Below are 13,554 nucleotides of genomic sequence, written 5' to 3'. Positions count from 1 at the left end.
AGGAGACAGCATGACACAGTACAACATTGTAAAGCTCACACAGAGGGAACCACAGATAAAATGCTTTAAAGTCTCTGCTCAATTGATCCTCAAGATAAACACTCCCAAATTCCACCAATTCCATTGGGAAATGCATGAATATAGATTGTTTAAATTTTACATACTCCTAACACCTCTCCGTCCACCCGATCACATTCTATCAACGACAGTTCATGTGAATCTCCCCCGCTCTGTTGCGGTTCTGTGTCGTGGCCAGTATATGTCAACACACTGTGGTAGAGAGAGGTTCACAGATTAGAGTGAGACACAACTGATAAAAATTGTTTTTATTCTATTAAAGTTGGGACGGCGGGATTTCGAAGAAGATAATATGTGGTGATGATCTTTTCTTATATTTTGGTTGTGTTGAATCCGTCAACATGTTGTATGTGGGAGTGACGTGCATTCTCTCTGCCCTTCTCTGGTCCCGTTTGTAAATGGGGGATTCCTGTCACTCTCGGGTAATGTATGAGAGTGTAAGAGACATTCTGAACCTGTCAGTCTTCGTCACTATATGTGCCTCTGGATACGTTGTCAATGGAACCGCACCGTGACACGAGTTCTTCGGCTACCCACAGTACAGTTGAGGTTACCGGGATGACGTCTCCCATAATTCTCCTCACCCACCTCTCCAGGATGAACCTCCTCCTGTTTGTAGACTGGAGGGGTTCTTTGGCTACTTGCCTGTAATAAGATCGCATATTAAAATTCCATTGAAGTAAATGAGTTGTATCATGTGGTTAAGGAGACGCACAATAATCCATTGTACTCTGCACACGTGGATTCAAATCCCATCCTCGTCTGTAATGTGTCTGTTGTGTCTCTGTTTGGTCCACTTCATGAGCATGAAGTACAAATGCTGTGATTTTTTGCTTTGGTTCACGGGCTTGGCGGGTGGTGAATTCGACGAACACAGCCCATGTTGAAACCACATTATAAAAAGGTTAGAAAGCTACTTATTTCACTCCCTGACCTAATTGCGTATAAATTCTGAGTTAGAAACAGTTCCGTCCTCTCAGTTTGAAACTCACAAAGTCGCGCAAAAAGTAAGTTCATAAAATAAAGAAGCAGACTTCAGCCATTAGACCCATCGAGTCTGCCCAGCCATTCTATTATGGCTGATATATTCCCCATCTGCGACCTACAATGTTACAGACGAAGAGGTCGATTGGGTTATCAGCAGGAACACTTTCACCCCAGAACGCATGACCTCGGAGCGGGGGTAGGCAATTTAGCCTCCTGAGCCTAACACCTTCCATGTGATGTTGGCTGATCCCATCCTGGCCTCAACTCCACCGTCTTCCCGTTCTCCGTATCCCTTGAACTCCTTACCAATAAAATCTCTCTACCTCCTCCTTAAACTTACTCACTCTCCCTCCATCCAACGCAATCTGGGGTACCGAATTCCACGGAATCATAAACCCTTTGGGATGAGTAGTTTTTCCTCAATTCTTTTTTAAAATTGCAATCTGTTATTCTAAGAGCATGACCTCTCGTTTTAGAATGCCCCACAAGAGGAAGCAACAGCCCCACGTCAACTTTTTACATACCTTTTGGTACCTTGAACATCTCAATTAGATAATTACGCATACATTCTGAGTGAGAAACTGTGGACAAGTCTTCCTCAGTTTAAAACTCACGATGTCGCACAATAACATGCGATTCAACTATTAGATCGATGACCGGGAATCGAACTGGAACAACTGCTTGGAAGAAAACTTTGCTCACCACTCTCCCACCATCGCTGCATTTTCAATTTTGAACACCAGGTGAATAGAAGGAAGCAGATACATTCCATCAGTTCGTGGATGCAAAACGAATTAAAACCTGTTGACATGTGCAGTTGTGGGACGAGGTGGCCGAGTGGTTAAGGCGATGGAGTACTAATCCATTGTACTCTACATACGTGTGTTCGAATTCCATTCTCGTTGATTTTAAATCCACTTTTCTCGGACGTGGGCCTTATTTTTCCTGGATGGATCTGCAATCACTGATGTGACAATCTATTCCAAGTTGTCAGGCCAGATTGCAGCGAGTTGGGTTAGAGGACGGAGGAACGAAGGCAGACGGGTTTGGGGCTTAACCGCTATTTGACACCAGTTCTTCTTCGGCTCTACACAGTACAGTCGAGGATACCGGGTTGACTTCTCCCATAATTACCTTCTGCCACCTCTCCTGGATGAACATCCTCCTGTTTGTGCACTGGAGGGTTGCTTCGGTCACTTGTCTGTGAGAAGGTCAGACATTAAAGTTCCATGACGTAAGGAGTTGTACCACGTGGTTAAGGGGATGCACAAGAAACCTTTGTGCTCTGCGCACTTGAGTTCGAATCCAATCCTCGTCTGTAACGTATCTGTTGTGTCTCTGTTTGATCCACTTCATGAGGGTGACGGAAAAATGCTGTGATTTTTAGTGTTTGGGACTTGGGGTTGTGAATAATCGAACACTTTCCATATTGAAACCACTTTAGAAAATGACGAGAAAGTTATTTAATTCACTTCCCCCCATAATTGCGCACAAATTCTGAGTTGGAAACTATTTCTTTCCCTCAGTTAGAAAGTCATGAAGCCGCGCAAACGATAGATTCTTCAGATATGTGAGCAGTGTTACGCCATTCGACCCATCGAGTCTGCCCGCCATTTGATCATGACTGAAATGTTCATCATCTGCTACCTGAAATGTTACGGAACAAGAGATCGATTGAGATATCAGCCAGAACACCTCGCTCCCGAGAACACATAACATTGGAGCTGGGATGTGCAATTCAGCCTCTTGGGCGTAAAACCTTCCATGTGATCTTGCCTGATCAAACATAATGGCCTCAACACCACCGTCCTGCCCGTTCTCCAGAACCCTTCAACTCATTACCAATAAAAGTCTCTCTAAGTCCTCCTTAACTTTCTCACTGTCCCTGCATCCACCACACTCTGAGGAAGTGAATTCCACAGAATTACAACCCTTTGGGAGAAGTAGTTTTTCTTTAAATCTTTTGTAAATTTGCAGCCTCATATTCTAAGATGATGACCTCTCGTTTTAGACTACCCCACAACAGGTAACATCAACTCCACGTCTACAATATCTACACCTTTTCGCATCTTAAACACCTCACTTAGATAATCCGCATAAATTCTGAATGAGAAACAGTTGACCAGTCTTCCTCAGTTTGAAACTCAGGATGTCGCGCAAAAATATCCGATTCAACTATTACTGCGATGGCCGGGAATCGAAACGGAGTCAACGGTTTCAAAAGAAGTGATGCTCACCACTATACCACCACCACTGCAATTCCCCCAGTTGAACACCTGGTTGAATAGAAAGAGGCAAATAATTTCCATCAGTTCATGGGTGCAAAACGAATTAAGACGTATTGCCGCAAAAATTTGTGCGACGAGGTGGCCGAGTGGTTAAGGCGATGGACTGCTAATCCATTGTGCTCTGCACACGTGGGTTCGAATCCCATCCTCGTCGATTTTTCGCCCGTTGTTTCTCGGAAGCGGGATTCATTTTACACGATGGATCTGCAATCACTGATGTGACAAACTATTCCAAGTTGTCAGGCCACTTGCATCGAGTTGGGTTAGAGGAGGGACGAACGGAAGTACGAATGGAGGCAGACGTGTTTGGGGCTTAACCCCACATTGCCACCAATTCTTCTTCGGCTACCCACTGTGCAGTCGAGGTTACCGGGTTCACTTCTCCCATTATTACCTTCTGCCACCTCTCGTGGATGAACGTCCTCCTGATTGTACATTGGTGGGGTGCTTCGGCTACTTGTCTGTGACAAGGTCAGATATTAAAGTTACATGAACTAAAGGGGTTGTATCACGTGGTTAAGGTGATGCACAATAATCCATTGTACTCTGCACACGTGGATTCAAATCCCATTCTTGTCTGTGACGTGTCTGTTGGATCTCTGTTTCGTCCACTTCATGAGGATATAGAAAAAAGGCTGTGAGTTTTAGCTTTTGTTTAAGGGCTTGGCGGGCGGTGAATAGTCGAACACTGTCCATGGTGAAGCCAAATAATAAAAAGCTGAGAAAGTTACTTTTCACTCCCTGCCCTAATTGCGCATAAATTCGTAGTGGAAAATGTTCCTTCCCCTCAGTTTGAAACTCACGAAGTCGCACAAAATATAAGTTCATAAAATATAGGAGCAGAATTAAGCCATTAGACCCATCGAGTCTGCCCCGCCGTTCTATCACGGTTGATGTGTTCCTCATCTGTTACCTACAGTGTTACAGATGAAGAGGGCGATTGATCTCAGTTAGAATACGTCCTCACTATAACACATCACCTAGGAGCGGGAGAAGGCAATTTAGCCTCCTGAGCCTAACACCTTCCATGAGATCTTGGCTAATCCCATACTGGCCGCAACTCCACCCGTTCTCCATAACGCTTCCACTCAATACCAACAAAAATCTCTCGACCTCCTCCTTAAATTTATTCACTGTACCTGCATCCACCGCACTCTGGGGTAGCGAATTCCACAGAATCACAAGCCTTTGGAGGCTAGATTCACAGTATAAAAGTGATCCCCTACAGTGCAGACTTTGTTTGCACTGAGTGCTGAATTTGGTGCATTTGAGTGCTATAGTGAGAGTTTGGTGACTGAGTGAGTGCTGAATTTGGTGCATTTGAGTGCTAGAGTGAGAGTTTGGTGACTGAGGGAGTTAGGTGAGGAGGGAGTAAGGTGCTCCTTTCATTTTCTTTCCTACATTTCCACAAAGAGTTGGAAGAGAGCCAGGAGTTTACAGAGAGTGCAGCTGACTGGGAGTCGGAGGGCGGAGATCCAGTTGGTCCACAGGGCAGCTATATTCTGTAAGGTAAGAGGGGATGGAGGCTAGGCCAGTTGCATGCTCCTCCTGTAGGATGTGGGTGGTGAGCGATACCACCGGTGTCCCTGCTGACTATACCTGCGGGAAGTGCACCCAACTCCAGCTCCTCAAAGACCGTGTTAGGGAAGTGGAGCTGAAGCTGGATGAACTTCGGATCATCCGAGAGGTAGAGGGGGTGATAGAGAAGAGTTACATGGAGGTAACCACACCCAATGTACAGGACAAGAATAGCTGGGTGAGAGTCAGGGGAAAGAAAAAAAAAAGCAGACAGTGCAGGGATTCCTCGTGGCCGTTCCCCTTCAAAACAAGTATACCGTTTTGGACGCTGTTGGCGGGGATGACCAACCGGGGGAAGGCCCTAGCGGCCAGGTCTCTGGCACTGAGTCTGGCTCTGGGGCTCAGAAGGGAAGGGGGAAGAATAGAAAAGCAATAGTTGTCGGAGATTCAATGGTTAGGGGAATAGATAGGAGATTCTGTGGTCGCGAGTGAGACTCGCAGACAGTATGTTGCCTCCCGGGTACCAGGGCCAGGGATGTCTCGGATCGTGTCTTCAGGATCCTTAAGGGGGAGGGGGAGCAGCCAGAAGTCGTGGTGCACATTGGTACCAACGACATAGGTAGGAAAAGGGGTGTGGAGGCAATAAATGAGTTTAGGGAGTTAGGGTGGAAGTTAAAAGCCAGGACAGACAGAGTTGTCATCTCTGGTTTGTTGCCGGTGCCACGTGATAGCGAGGCTAGGAACAGGGAGAGGGTGCAGCTGAACACGTGGCTGCAGGAATGGTGTAGGAGGGAGGGCTTCAGGTATTTGGATAATTGGAGCGCATTCTGGGGAAGGTGGGACCTGTACAAGCAGGACGGGTTGCATCTGAACCAGAGGGGCACTAATATCCTTGGAGGGAGATTTTCTAGTACTCTTCGGGAGGGTTTAAACTAATTTAGCAGGGTAATGACAACCGGATTTGTAGTCCAGCAACTAAGGTAGCCGATATTCAGGACGCCAAAGCGTGTAATGAGGCAGTGGGGAAGGGAACACTGACAAAGGAGAGTACTTGAAGGCACGGAGATGGGTTGAAGTGTGTATACTTCAACGCAAGAAGCATCAGGAATAAGGTGGGTGAACTTATGGCATGGATCGGTACTAGGGACTACGATGTGGTGGCCATAACGGAAACTTGGATAGAAGAGGGGCGTAAATGGTTGTTGGAGGTCCCTGGTTGTAGATGTTTCAATAAGATTAGGGAGGGTTGTAAAAGAGGTGGGGTTTGGGGTGGCATTGTTAATTAGAGATAGTATAACAGCTGCAGAAAGGCAGTTCGAGGAGTATCAGCCTACTGAGGTAGCATGGGTTGAATTCAGAAATAGGAAAGGAGCAGTCACCTTGTTAGGAGTTTTCTATAGGCCCCCCAATAGTAGCAGAGATGTGGAGGAACAGATTGGGAAACAGATTTTGGAAAGGTGCAGAAGTCACAGGGTAGTAGTCGTGGGTGACTTCAACTTCCCAAACATTATGTGGAAACTCTTTAGATCAAAATAGTTTGAATGGGGTGGTGTTTGTGCAGTGTGTCCAGGAAGCTTTTCTAACACAATATGTAGATTGTCCGACCAGAGGAGGGGCAATATTGGATTTAGTACTTGGTAATGAACCAGGGCAAGTGATAGATTTGTTAGTGGGGGAGCATTTTGGAGATAGTGACCACAATTCTGTGACTTTCACTTTCGTAATGGGGAGGGATAGGTGCGTGCAACAGAGCAAGTTTTACAATTGGGGGAAGGGTCAATACGATGTTGTCAGACAAGAATTCAAGTGCATAAGTTGGGAACATAGGCTGTCAGGGAAGGACACAAGTGAAATGTGGAACTTGTTCAAGGAACAGGTACTACGTGTCCTGTCAGGCAGGGAAGAGATGGTCGAGTGAGGGAACCATGGTTGACAAGAGAGGTTGAATATCTTGTTAAGAGGAAAAAGGAGACTTATGTAAGGCTGAGGAAACAAGGTTGAGACAGGGCGTTGGAGGGATACAAGGTAGCAAGGAGGGAACTGAAGAAAGGGATTAGGAGAGCAAAGAGAGGGCATGAACAATCTTTGGCGGGTAGGATCAAGGAAAACCCCAAGGCCTTTTGTACATATGTGAGAAATATGAGAATGACTAGAGCGAGGGTAGGTCCGATCAAGGACAGTAGCGGGAGATTGTGTATTGAATCTGAAGAGATAGGAGAGGTCTTGAACGAGTACTTTTCTTCTGTATTTACAAATGAGAGGGGCCATATTGTTGGAGAGGACAGTGTGAAACAGACTGGTAAGCTCGAGGAAATACTTGTTCGGAAGGAAGATGTGTTGGGCATTTTGAAAAACGTGAGGATAGACAAGTCCCCCGGGCCTGACGGGATATATCCAAGGATTCTATGGGAAGCAAGAGATGAAATTGCAGAGCCGTTGGCAATGATCTTTTCGTCCTCACTGTCAACAGGGGTGGTACCAGGGGATTGGAGAGTGGCGAATGTCGTGCCCCTGTTCAAAAAAGGGACTAGGGATAACCCTGGGAATTACAGGCCAGTTAGTCTTACTTCGGTGGTAGGCAAAGTAATGGAAAGGGTACTGAAGGATAGGATTTCTGAGCATCTGGAAAGACACTTCTTGATTCGGGATAGTCAGCACGGATTTGTGAGGTGTAGGTCTTGCCTTACGAGTCATATTGAATTCGTTGAGGAGGTGACCAAGCATGTGGATGAAGGTAAAGAGTGTATGTAGTGTACATGGATTTTAGTAAGGAATTGATAAGGTTCCCCATGGTAGGCTTCGCAGAAAGTAAGGAGGCATGGGATAGTGGGAAATTTGGCCAGTTGTATAACGTACTGGCTAACCGATAGAAGTCGGAGAGTGGTGGTCGATGGCAAATAATCAGCCTGGATCCGAGTTACCAGTGGCGTACCGGAGGGATCAGTTCTGGGTCCTCTGCTGTTTGTGATTTTCATTAATGACTTGGATGAGGGAGTTGAAGGGTGGGTCAGTAAATTTGCAGTCGATACGAAGATTGGTGGAGTTGTGGATAGTAAGGAGGGCTGTTGTCGGCTGCAAAGAGACATAGATAGGATGCAGAGCTGGGCTGAGAAGTGGCAGATGGAGTTTAACCCTGAAAAGTGTGAGGTTGTCCATTTTGGAAGGCCAAATATGAATGCGGAATACAGGGTTAACGGTAGAGTTCTTGGCAATGTGGAGGAGCAGAGAGATCTTGGGGTCTATGATCATACATCTTTGAAAGTTGCCACTCAAGTGGATAGAGGTGTGAAGAATGCCTATGGTGTGCTAGCGTTCATTAGCAGAGGGATTGAATTTAAGAGCCGTGAGGTGATGATGCAGCTGTACAAAACTTTGGTAAGGCCACATTTGGAGTACTGTGTACATCTTATGCACCTCAATTACATAATTGCGCATAAATTCTGAATGAAAAACTGTTGGCCAGTCTTCCTCAGTTTGAAACTCACAATGTCGCACAAACACATCCGTTACAACTATTACTGCGATGCGACAAGTAGTTTTTCCTCAAATGTTTTTTAAATTTGCTATCTCTTACTCTAAGCTTAAGAACTCACGTTTTAGAATGCCGCAAAAGAGGAAGCATTAGCTCCACATAAACATAAACAGCTCGGCGTCATAGACCGCAGTTATGTAAATATGGTCACACCCAAGGTGCAGGCAGAGAAATGGGTGACCACCAGAAAGGGCAGGCAGTCAGTGCAGGAATCCCTTATGGTTGTCCCCCTCTCGAACAGGTGTACCCCTTTGGATACTGTCGGGGGTATAGCCTATCAGCGGAAAACAGCAGCAGCCAGAGCAGTGGCACCACGGCTGGCTCTGATGTTCAGAAGGGAGGGTCAAAGCGCAGAAGCGTAATAGTAATAGGGGACTCTATAGTCAGGGGCACAGATAGGCGCTTCTGTGGACGTGAAAGAGACTCCAGGATGGTATGTTGCCTCCCTGGTGCCAGGGTCCAGGATGTCTCCGAAAGGGTAGAGGGCATCCTGAAGGGGGAGGGCAAACAGGCAGAGGTCGTTGTACACATTGGTGCTAACGACATAGGCAGGAAGGGGCATGAGGTCCTGCAGCAGGAGTTCAGGGAGCTAGGCAGAAAGTTAAAAGACAGGACCTCTAGGGTTGTAATCTCGGGATTACTCCCTGTGCCTCGTGCCAGTGAGGCTAGAAATGGGAAGATAGAGCAGCTAAACACGTGGCTAAACAGCTGGTGTAGGAGGGAGGGTTTCGGTTATCTGGACCACTGGGAGCTCTTCCGGGGCAGGTGTGACCTATATAAGAAGGACGCGTTGCATCTAAACTGGAGAGGCATAAATATCCTGGCCGCGAGGTTTGCTAGTGTCACACGGGAGGGTTTAAACTAGTATGGCAGGGGGGTGGGCACGGGAGCAATAGGTCAGATGTTGAGAGCATTGAGGAAAAGCTAGGGAATAGGGACAGTGGGGCTCTGAGGCAGAGCAGACAGGGAGAATTTGCTGAACACAGCGGGTCTGGTGGCCTGAAGTGCATATGTTTTAGTGCAAGAAGTATTACGGGTAAGGCAGATGAACTTAGAGTTTGGATTAGTACTTGGAACTATGATGCTGCTGCCATTACAGAGACCTGGTTGAGGGAAGGGCAGGATTGGCAGCTAAATGTTCCAGGATTTAGATGTTTCAGGCGGGATAGAGGGGGATGTAAAAGGGGAGGCGGAGTTGCGCTACTGGTTCGGGAGAATATCACAGCTGTACTGCGGGAGGACACCTCAGAGGGCAGTGAGGCTATATGGGTAGAGATCAGGAATAAGAAGGGTGCAGTCACAATGTTGGGGGTTTAGTATAGGCCTCCAAACAGCCAGCGGGAGATAGAGGAGCAGATAGGTAGACAGATTTTGGAAAAGAGTAAAAACAACAGGGTGTGGTGATGGGAGACTTCAACTTCCCCAATGTTGACTGGGACTCACTTAGTGCCAGGGGCTTAGACGGGGCGGAGTTTGTCAGGAACACCCAGGAGGGCTTCTTAAAACAATATGTAGACAGTCCAACTAGGGAAGGGGCGGTACTGGACCTGGTATTGTGGAATGAGCCCGGCCAGGTGCTAGATGTTTCAATAGGGGAGCATTTCGGGAACACTGCCCACAATTCAGTAAGTTTTAAAGTACTGGTGGACAAGGATAAGAGTGGTCCGAGGATGAATGCGCTAAATTGGGGGAAGGCTAATTATAACAATATTAGGGGGGAACTGAAGAACATAAATTGGGGGCGGATGTTTGAGGGCAAATAAACATCTGACATGTGGGAGGCTTTCAAGTGGCAGTTGAAAGGAATTCAGGACCGGCATGTTCCTGTGAGGCAGAAGGATAAATACGGCAATTTTCTGGAACCTTGGATAACGAGAGATATTGTCGGCCTCGTCAAAAGAAAAAGGAGACATTTGTCAGGGCTAAAAGGCTGGGAACAGACAAAGCCTGCGTGGAATATAAGGAAAGTAGGAAGGAACTTAAGCAAGGAGTCAGGAGGGCTAGAAGGGGTCACGAAAAGTCATTGGCAAAAAGGGTTAAGGATAATCCCAAGGCTTTTACACGTACATAAAAAGCAAGAGGGTAGCCAGGGAAAGGGTTGACCCACTGAAGGATAGGCAAGGGAATCTATGTGTGGAGCCAGAGGAAATGGGCGAGGTACTAAATGAATACTTTGCATCAGTATTCACCAAAGAGAAGAAATTGGTAGATGTTGAGTCTGGAGAAGGGTGTGTAGATAGCCTGGGTCACATTCAGATCCAAGAAGACAAGGTGTTGGGTGTCTTAAAAAATATTAAGGTAGATAAGTCCCCAGGGCCTGATGGGATCTACCCCAGAATACTGAAGGAGGCTGGAGAGGAAATTGCTGAGACCTTGACAGAAATCTTTGGATCCTCACTGTCTTCAGGGGATGTCCCGGAGGACTGGAGAATAGCCAATGTTGTTTCTCTGTTTAAGAAGGGTATCAAGGATAATCCCGGGAACTACAGGCCGGTGAGCCTTACTTCAGTGGTAGGGAAATTACTGGAGAGAATTCTTCGAGACAGGATCTACTCCCATTTGGAAGCAAATGGACGTATTAGTGAGAGGCAGCATGGTTTTGTGAAGGGGAGGTCGTGTCTCACTAACTTGATCGAGTTTTTCGAGGAGGTCACTAAGATGATTGATGCAGGCAGGGCAGTGGATGTTGTCAATATGGACTTCAGTAAGGCCTTTGACAAGGTCCCTCATGGTAGACTAGTACAAAAGGTGAAGTCACACGGGATCAGGGGTGATGTTTCCTCCACACAAGTTACAGGGAAGAGTGTCGCCAGCTCTTTCCCACACACAATCCGTACATTGTCACTGACAGAGCAAAGAGACACAGACAGGTCATCAGTTCCACAGTCTCAGGCAGCAGAAACAGTTCCAGAGACACATTTTCAACCCATCAATCAAACAGCAGGAGAGACAGACGCTGTGTCCATGTCACCCTAACTCAGTTCCACTGACAGGAGGCCCCATAAATCCCAGTGCAAATTCTCACCCATTCTCATCATCACTGTATCAGTTCCACAATGGAGCAGCTTAGTGAAATAATCAATATCAGAGAAAACTGACACATGGATTCCGGTTTAGAATTACACAATTAACCGTAATAATGTACTCTGAGATTCGAGTGAAATACCAGCCACACCACTCACATCAGGGGTGGCTGTACTAATCCTCAGAGTGTGTCCTCACAAATACATTAGCTGCAAACACAAATATCAGGTGCCTTCTCAGATTGAGATATGCTGAAAGCGACAAAGATACAAACACTGATTCTCGTTTAAAACTCACCTAATTTATGAAAATAAAAGATGCAATATAATTTCGCTGACTATGAACTGAGCTGTAACTTGCAAACTATTGCAAAATCCTCACTCACTCTGTTCCGGATGGAAGATACTGCAGCAATTCCAGACTGTGGTCCATTTTACATTCATGTCAAAATTCTGACTCAGAATCAGGCTGAGTGTGACAGATCAAATCAATCTATACAACCTGAGTTAAACTTCCAGAGCAATCCAGTATCAGGTTGAAGGTTACATTATCTTTCACAATTGTGTTCTGATATTAAATGCTGGTCCAAAACTATCACACATTGTTTGCTTCAAGCCTCCCACAGCAATGATTTCTTTCTGTGCTGGAAAATTACGTGGAATGAAGGCAAACTTATAAACTGTCCCAGAGATTGAAAGGTCACATCCTGAACCGCATCTTCACACTGAGTCACAGAGCCTGACAGGTACAGGATAATCCTCAAACACATGTTCAGACTAAGATCCATCATGCCACTGAGTCCTGGAGCATGACAGATTCAGGATTATTCTCAAACGGTTGTTCAGAGTAAGATGCTGAAATACACTGTACTCATTCATAAATAGCAATCACAAAAAGCAATCAGACTCAACAATTGTACCTCTGAGAGATTTAGAAATGGTTAAAAGACTCTCAGAGAGGAAACAATAGTGACATACAATCACACGTATACACACAGTGTACAGGCCCACACACATTATACACAGAGTTGCACACACACAGATACACAAACATACACACACAGGTATATGCACGTGTACTCACACAGTACACAGAGTTGTACACACCCGCAAACACAGGTATACAGACACAGGCACATAAACATTCACACATATTCTCAGATACACACACATATATAGAAACACGCATGTACAGACAGAGATATACACAGAGACAGATACATTACATCAGAGAAATAAAATTAATCCAGCTACAGTGAAGTAACAGAGATATAGTTCTAATACAGAATGGTGAGTGGCTGGAGTAGAGCCTCCAGGTCGCGGTGTCGCTATGTGTCGGCCGCCCTTGTAGTATGTATAAATGATTTGGAGGAACATGTAACTGGTCTGATTAGTAAGTTTGCAGACGACACAAAGGTTGGTGGAATTGCGGATAGCGATGAGGACTGTCAGAGGATACAGCAGGATTTAGATTGTTTGGAGACTTGGGCGGAGAGATGGCAGGTGGAGTTTAATCCGGACAAATGTGAGATAATGCATTTTGGAAGGTCTAATGCAGGTAGGGAATATACAGTGAATGGTAGAACCCTCAAGAGTATTGAAAGTCAAAGAGATCTAGGAGTACAGGTCCACAGGTCATTGAAAGGGGCAACACAGGTGGAGAAGGTAGTCAAGAAGGCATACGGCATGCTTGCCTTCATTGGCCGGGTATTGAGTATAAGAATTGGCAAGTCATGTTGCAGCTGTATAGAACCTTAGTTAGGCCACACTTGGAGAATAGTGTTCAATTCTGGTCGCCACACTACCAGAAGGATGTGGAGGCTTTAGAGAGGGTGCAGAAGAGATTTACCAGAATGTTGCCTGGTATGGAGGGCATTAGCTACGAGGAGCGGTTGAATAAACTCGGTTTGTTCTCACTGGAACGAAGGAGGTTGAGGGGAGACCTGATAGAGGTATACAAAATTATGAGTGGCACAGACAGAGTGGATAGTCAGAGGCTTTTCCCCAGGGTAGAGGGGCCAATTACTAGGGCGCATAGGTTTAAGTTGAGAGGGGCAAGGTTTAGAGTAGATGGACGAGGCAAGTTTTTTACGCAGAGGGCAGTGGGTGCCTGAAACTCGCTACCGGA

The 13,554-nt window shown here is 46.1% G+C and overlaps 1 non-coding gene across 1 annotated transcript; it reads left to right on the top strand.

Moving 5' to 3' along the window:
• Nucleotides 1-3,425: 3,425 nt before the first annotated feature.
• trnas-gcu (transfer RNA serine (anticodon GCU)) lies at nucleotides 3,426-3,507 on the top strand. Its single transcript has one exon. It is a non-coding gene; the product is annotated as a tRNA-Ser (tRNA).
• Nucleotides 3,508-13,554: the final 10,047 nt, after the last annotated feature.

The sequence above is a fragment of the Scyliorhinus torazame genome, chromosome 24, assembly GCF_047496885.1.
Source record: "Scyliorhinus torazame isolate Kashiwa2021f chromosome 24, sScyTor2.1, whole genome shotgun sequence".
Classification (NCBI taxonomy): domain Eukaryota; kingdom Metazoa; phylum Chordata; class Chondrichthyes; order Carcharhiniformes; family Scyliorhinidae; genus Scyliorhinus; species Scyliorhinus torazame.
This window is presented reverse-complemented; position numbering and strand designations above follow the sequence as displayed.